Consider the following 7,450-nt stretch of genomic DNA (forward strand, 5'->3'; position numbering starts at 1 on the left):
GATACCATACTGAAACAAGTTAACAATTGTTCATCCTTAGGATCTCATCTGAGATCAATTGTTTCAGACCTTTTAGTTATTAAAGCCTTTGCAAAATGAACTTTTGCTGAGCCATAACCATTTTCCATATTTCAGCCTTCCATACCCTTGATGTTCTTCAAATAAGTGGAATTCTGAGATTTCCTAGTCGGAATGACCATTGCTGTCAATTCTGGAAGTTGAAATCCACACATTGGGAAGGACTCCATAGGAAAGAACTGTACTGCATTCTCCCTGCTATTAGCACCTTCTCCGTGTTTTGTCTTATGGGCAGGAAACAGAGAAGTTGAGCGAGGTCATCCCCACATAAAAATGCTGTCAACATTCACCAACACAACAAAATGTGACCTTGCCTGTCTGTCTCTTATTGTCTGTCTCTCTGTCTGTCTCTCTTTTCCCTCATCTGCAGCAGCCTCATTCTAATAATTAGTAAGTTAAAGGTCCAAGGGTTTTGTTGTTGATGTTCATTGTGGATTTGTCCTCTTCGTTTCTTCAAACATAATGCTTCTATCTTGGTTTGTATTTGCAGGTGCATATATGTTAGTGCTTCGGACATTTTGACTAATTGTGGGCTTACGCAGTGAGTGGTGAAAACCAAGAACTGTTTTGGGTGTTCATCTTAATTTTTGTCTTGAGATCTTCCCACTCAAAGGAAATTGCATTGCCCATGATGAAACATGAACAAATCAATAGCCATTTTCAGCCTCTGTTGTGTTAGTTAACAAGATACTTTATTAAATTAGAGCTGCTTGTAGCAGAATTGCTTTCTGTTTTCTAAATTTTAGAACTGTTGTTTCCAAATTAAAATAGAACACTTTTTTTTCTTCAGAAACACAATGGAAAAGTTTTATTACTACTGCTTCTGCTGAGCAATCCTGATGACTCAGCAAAGATGTCTTCCTAAGTATAATCCTCCTGTTTAATAAGTAAGTGAAATGGTAGAGATTGGTTAACCTCTGGAGCACAGATTCCAATTAGAATTGGCCCCAGACTGCACAGTGTGGTTCACAACAGAGTCCATATTATGGTTTCCATATCAAATATGTGAATAACTCCATATTACTATGATATTTCTTAAACACAAAGTTAGAATGTTCTGTGCAAAAAAAGCAGTTTAGACAAGATAAAGCATAATTTTTTCAGTTCGTTAATTTTTAAGCTGTCATCGATTTCTCATTCAGTAAAATGGTGCTCTGCAAATTCCAGAACTTCTGAGTGAGAATCAGGCCAGCTATATAAATAAATATTCAACCTGTCTTCACCCAAGCACCTTATTAATTCTTACTGGTTGATGAGAATTTTTCCCCCAGACTGACACCCTTGTATTACCAGAGAACGCTAGCTAATATCTCACAAAAATTGCCAATAAGGACTGCTGTCTGTGGGCTTTTTTATATGAGTATACTCAATTCTGTAGGCAACGTTACCAAATCAATATTCTTTTCCGTACAGCCGTTCATATTTATAGCTACTAAGTCATAAGATACATCATTCCTTATACATTTTTCCCCAAACCCATGGATTTGTGCAGACATTTTGAATAAAGAAAGATGAATGGGAGTAGATAGCTGTATTAATGTCATTCATGCATTTAAAAACAAAATTACAGAATATAGAAAGCACAGAATTTTGATCTAAAAGAAATCTGTCACATATTTCTTTTATAGCCTAATTGTCAGCAACATCATAGTTACTGCTTATGGGAGAGTCTGAATTCTTTCTTCAGCTACAGTAGCAGATTTTAAAGCTAGCTTCTGGTATAATATACACTTTGGGGGCTATCTATGAATGAAGTCTCTCTAAGGGCATAACTACACAGTTCTGGCAAAAAGAAACGGCATTTTATTATCCCAGCATGTACCTAGCTCACTATTCAAATGTTTAAAAAGAACTTATGAGATTATAACCTCACTCATTTACCTGTGCGGGTTTGAAAGTGTTACAGGAACTGGCCCTCTAAGTCTACATGCCCTCCTGTGTTCTCTATGATCTCTGCATCTTGTGCTTGTGTTCTTTTATATATAGCACAGTTCTCAGTGTAACACTCTGACAGAATAGGATTTCACGCCATGTGGAGAATTGTTCATGCATTCAAATAACCACAGGCACAGCTCTTCAGATTTCTCAACAAGAGCAAGGGACATGTGTATGTTTCTTGTATATCCTGTACATGATTGCAAGATCTCATGTACATAGACAAATTCCTCAAGGAAATTCAGGTCAACACATTCCATATATCTCCTACCAATAGCCTATTTATTTGGTTGCTGTTTGTTGTGAATTGGGGGAGGACTATGGAATACGATGATGCTGTATCACTGCTTTTTAGCAAGTTACTAGAGAAATGTATGGAAAACAGCAACCTATTGCCCTTTGAACCTAATGAGCTTCTGTATCTCTTGCTTTGTTTCATACATTTTCCAGAAGAAATTATGAATTTAAAGACATGTGATTGTGAATCACTCTCTGAGAGACTATTGTCTTGAGTGGAAGTTTTGAGTTACTTGGTCTATAAATCTGACAAATAGTATAGATTTTCAGTTACACCAAAAATATGCATAGTTTTAAGAAATTTATTTCACAGAACTATTTCCTATCTTTCATACAGAAGATCCTAATTTAAATCTGCTGATACTCTACATTTTTAACATGACATCATATATTTATTAATCCATTCCTGAAAAATCATCAGAGTAACATTAAAGGTAATAGAAAACTGCTAATCACTGACCATTTTTCTCAAATAGATTTTTTTTTCCCTGTCCCTCATAAAAAATGCTGGATTATACTGATTTTCAGAAATGTCTTTTTTCCCATCATAAACAGAAATTTTCTTTTCTGGCAGAACACATACAATGCTATTTAAAACACATATATTCATTATCTTATTTATCCAAATATCTTATTGGCATATTCCATTTAATCTAATTATTTTTTATGAAAGAAATTGCACTCTCTAATATAAATATACAAACTTACCTATTGAAATGTGTAATATCTTATCTATGTGTAGACAAGTAGGAATTAACCAGACAATTCTCTCCACCAATTAAGAATGGCCTTACAAAGAACACTGAAATAAATGGCAAACACACCTTTTCTTGTGAATCAGGAACAGGGAATCCCTGATCCTCCAAGATATTGCTGAACTATAAGCCCCAGCATCCATGACATTCGTTGTGTTGGACAGGAACTGTCAAGTATTAGGTAAGTTTGCCACCTTAGTTGACCAATGTTTTTTTTAAAAAAATGTAAATCAGCTGTGTGATTCACATGGTTTATATATTAAGAAGAGCTCAAAGAAGTGATCATAAATAGCACATGCTAAACTTTTTTCCCATATTATGATAAGTCAAAATATATATTTTGCAAAATGAAATTGTTCACCTTTAGTGAAAGAAAGATGGTGAAAAAGGGTTGCTAGACAGTGTTTTGTCCCCATCTTCTACTGCTTTAGTGGTATTCCTTTTTAAAAAGAAGCGGTTGCCAAATTTTCCCTTTCCTCTAAAAAATGTTTTTGGTTCCTACCAATTGAAGATTGCATAAGGATCAGGATTCCAAAATCTTCATTAACAGATTAAAGTAAATTACATATGGCAAAAAAAAAAGCAAATGGAAAATCATGGCAATGATTCATGGAGCATATCCCAATAATTTCAGATTCAGTGTGTGATAATCTTATTAAACTAATCTTATAGTCTATATACTAATATAATAGTTGCATTGTTGATTATATGTGCATTTTGACTTCTTTCAAAACTCTTAATAAAAGTACTAAATAAGAGACATTTTTCAAAATGTTCGCAAAAGGAATTCCTCAGCTCACCACTATTGGTGAATTATTCTTCTTGATTTTTCTTTTTTTCCTAAAGCAGAAATGTGCAAAGTATGATTTGTAGGTTTCATTAAAACTGAAATCAATGAGGTCACAAAGAATTCTGAAAGTCACCATTATCAAGAGAGATCGTACTGCACAGTCTCCAAATTAGTGCAGACAACGATTAAATGTGAGGGTACTTTTTCCCCTATGTTTTTAGAAAGCATATGAAAGTGGTCCTAGAAAATGCATGATCTTGGTCCCTTTTGAGCTGCACAAATACAAGATCAGCCTTAGGAGACAGATTGGTCTTGTATTGGTAGGTAACAGGCCTAGCTGAATGGCTGTGAAGAAGACAGCTGAGGGACATCTCTTATAAGCAGACATGATAAGTGAGACTAAAGTAGGCAACTAGCACAAATAATTCTAAGAACCCAATGATTTTTTTTTCTGGAGCAGACTCTGATAATTCTACTGAGACCAAGTAATTTTAAATTAAATGGATAGATAGCATTGCCATCACGTTGTGACCTGCATCAAGGGAAAAGCATCCAAGGCTCCTTCAGCAGAGGTAGCAACACCCCTACCAGGTTGTAAAACTGGACAAACCCAAGGCAGGCAGAGTTTTCTTTCCCACGTCAGTCTGTCCAAAGAATGGATAAAAATTGTTGTTTTTCCCACATGCTACCACTTCTTTACCATAGGTGAAGTGGCCATCTTCTAGATTAGAATAGTATTCTAATTCATGTTGTATCATATCCTTATATGAGGCATGTATTTTATACTGTTTATTTTATTTTATAATAAAATTATTATTTTAGTTGTTTCTATATGATTTCAAAACAGCAAATTCAGAGCACCTATTCTGATTGCATAAAATATTCTTTTATTAATGTCATCAGAGAAAAAAATGCAATACATTGGCTGTTTTTCCTACATAGGAAAATGGGGAAAAATAAAATCTACTTTGGCCAAAGTGGCCTCTACAGATTAAAGGAAATGGCAAAACTGACCTCTTTGGTCAGAGATAAAACAAGTACTTTTATAAAAGACCAGAAACCTTTTATGGACTTTTTGCTGAAAATGAAAAAAAGTGATGATCTATGGATTTGATAATTGAAAAAGAATTAAATAAGGGGCTGAAGGGATTTTTGTAGAATTAAAGAGGCAGGAGGGATAATAAGTTTGTTTATAACTGTTGAAAAGAAGATTGGAAGTTGCTTTCTTTTTTATTCTTGTTTCTTTAATTTGTTCTTTTTTCTGTGCTTTGTTCTTCACACTATTTTTCTTTTTTCTTCATTTCTTATTTCTTTTCTCTTTTGTTTATATTCTTTCTTTACATTTAACTTTTATTTATATAAACCTTTCAATATTTAAACTGAAGGCTTTGCCAAAAGAAGCCAATGTTTGAATAAAATAAATGTATATTTTTAGCTTGACCATGAATGAAGCATCCTTAAGGAAATGTTGAAGCAACCAAGTAGCATTGTTGGGAAAGCTATAGAACAAATAAGAATACTTTTTGTTAATTGTGAGGGTAAGATAGATTGTATTCAAGAACACAGAAATCTTAACCTGGACTGGTCTATCCGGTCAGTCGTGTCTGACTCTCGGTCACTTTGTGGATCAATGCTCTCCATGCCTTTCTATCTCTTACAGCTTCCTTTAGTTCCATCAAAGTCATTCCAGTGTTCCTTCTGATGGTGTCAAGCCAGTGAGTCCTAGGGCGGCCCCTTCTTCTTTTACCACTGACCAATCGCAGCATAATTGTCTTTTTGAGGGAGTTGGCTCACATAACATGACCGAAGTATGACAGTATGTTTGGTGATCTTGGCTTCCAGGGATATTTTTGGTTTGACTCTGTCTTGGACTTCCTTGTTTGTAATCTTCACTGTCCTTGAGATGCGTAGTTGAATGCATCTATCTGCCTTCCTCAAAGTCCAAGTTTCACAACCATAGGTAGCTATTGGAAATATGATTGTATTAACTAGTCTGCATTTGGTTGGGAAGCTGATATCTTTATTCTTCCAGATGTTATTTATACTGGTGATTGCTGTTCTTCCAAGCACTATACGTCTTCTGATCTCCAGGCTACAGTCACCCTTTTGTTCAATTTTAGAGCCAAGGAAGTTAAACTCCTTTACTGCTTCAATTACCTCGCTGTTGATCTTAACACTGACTTGTATGTTCTCTGCTGTTGTCATTATTTTTGTTTTCTTGGTGTTAAGCCTGCCAAGAAAACATCGCGAAAGCGGCATCTCCCCAAAGGGTCAGACATGACTCGGTGCTTACACAGGGGACCTTTCACCATTTTTTTTCAAGGCGCAATCCAAGTTTTTCATTTTCATCTTTGACTATTAGGATTAGCCATTCTAGATCTTCTTTACTTTCCACCAGCAGTGTTGTATCATCTGCATAACGAAAGTTTTTGATGTTCCTACCGCCAATTTTTACCCCAATATTAAAAAAAGGCACATTCTTCCAGATGTGCCTTTCTCATAATCACTTCTGCATCCATGTTGAATAATGAAGGTGATAGAATACAACCCTGACAGGTACCTCTTCCAATTTTGAGCCATTCTGTGTCTCATATCAGTTGGATGAGGTGTGATGATAGTCCCATTTCTTTCAAGCAGTTCCAGAACTTCTCATGATCAACACAGTCAAAAGCTTTTGTATAGTCAATGAAGCACACATAGAGGTGTTTTTGGAATACCCTCGCCTTTTCCATCATCCATCAAAGGTTGGCAATGTGATCATGCATTCCTCTTCCTTTTCAGAATCCAGCTCGTACATCTGGTAACTCTCTTTCAATGGTTGAGTTCATATGTTGTTGGATGATCTTCAAGAGAATTTTATTCGCATGTGGTATTAAGGCATTTTGTTTGAACAGACTTTTGTGTCACCTTTCTTTGATATTGGAATAAATACTGACATTTTCCACTCTTCTGGCCATTGACCAGTCTTCCATACACTTTGACATGATGCTGTCACTGCTTCTGTTGGCAGTGGTCTCAGTAGCTCTGCTGGTGTTCCATCAACTGCGGGGGCTTTGCGGTTTGACATCTGACTGAGTGCCCATTCTATTTCCTCCTCCAGGATATCAGGTTTCAGCTCCAGCAGGTCTTCTTCTCCTGTGCCTTGGCTTTGATTGTTGTTTGTGTAAAGTTGCTCTGTGTATTCCTGCCACCTTTCTCTGATTGCTTGTTGGTCATGCAATTCCTGTTCATTGTGTCCACTGACTGTTGCCTTTCTTGCCATAAAAGGAGCTCTGACCTTCTTCACATAAGCAAAACACTCTCTTGTATGTCCTTTCTGGGCTGCTTCCTCTAGTTTCCTGCATTGCTCAGCCCAAAATTCTTCTTTGTCTATCCTCACTTCTCTCTGAATCTTTGCATTTAATCTTTGTACTTCTTCCCTATCACCAGTAGCTTTTGCCTTTCTTTTTTTTTACTGCAATTTCTAATGTTGCTTCTGATTATCCACTTTGCCAATTTTGTTGATTTCTTGTAAGCAGTATGCTGATGTGCTACTTCACTTGCCTTTATTTCCTTCCATAGTTAATCTGGTTGTCTTTCTGTGGTGTTAAGCAAT

The 7,450-nt window shown here is 36.0% G+C and overlaps 1 pseudogene; it reads right to left on the bottom strand.

Annotated features, from left to right (window-relative positions):
* Positions 1–6,443: 6,443 nt before the first annotated feature.
* On the bottom strand, positions 6,444–7,117 carry LOC134500467 (uncharacterized; annotated as a pseudogene).
* Between the last annotated feature and the right edge of the window lie 333 nt (positions 7,118–7,450).

Source organism: Candoia aspera, chromosome 6, assembly GCF_035149785.1.
Source record: "Candoia aspera isolate rCanAsp1 chromosome 6, rCanAsp1.hap2, whole genome shotgun sequence".
NCBI lineage: Eukaryota > Metazoa > Chordata > Lepidosauria > Squamata > Boidae > Candoia > Candoia aspera.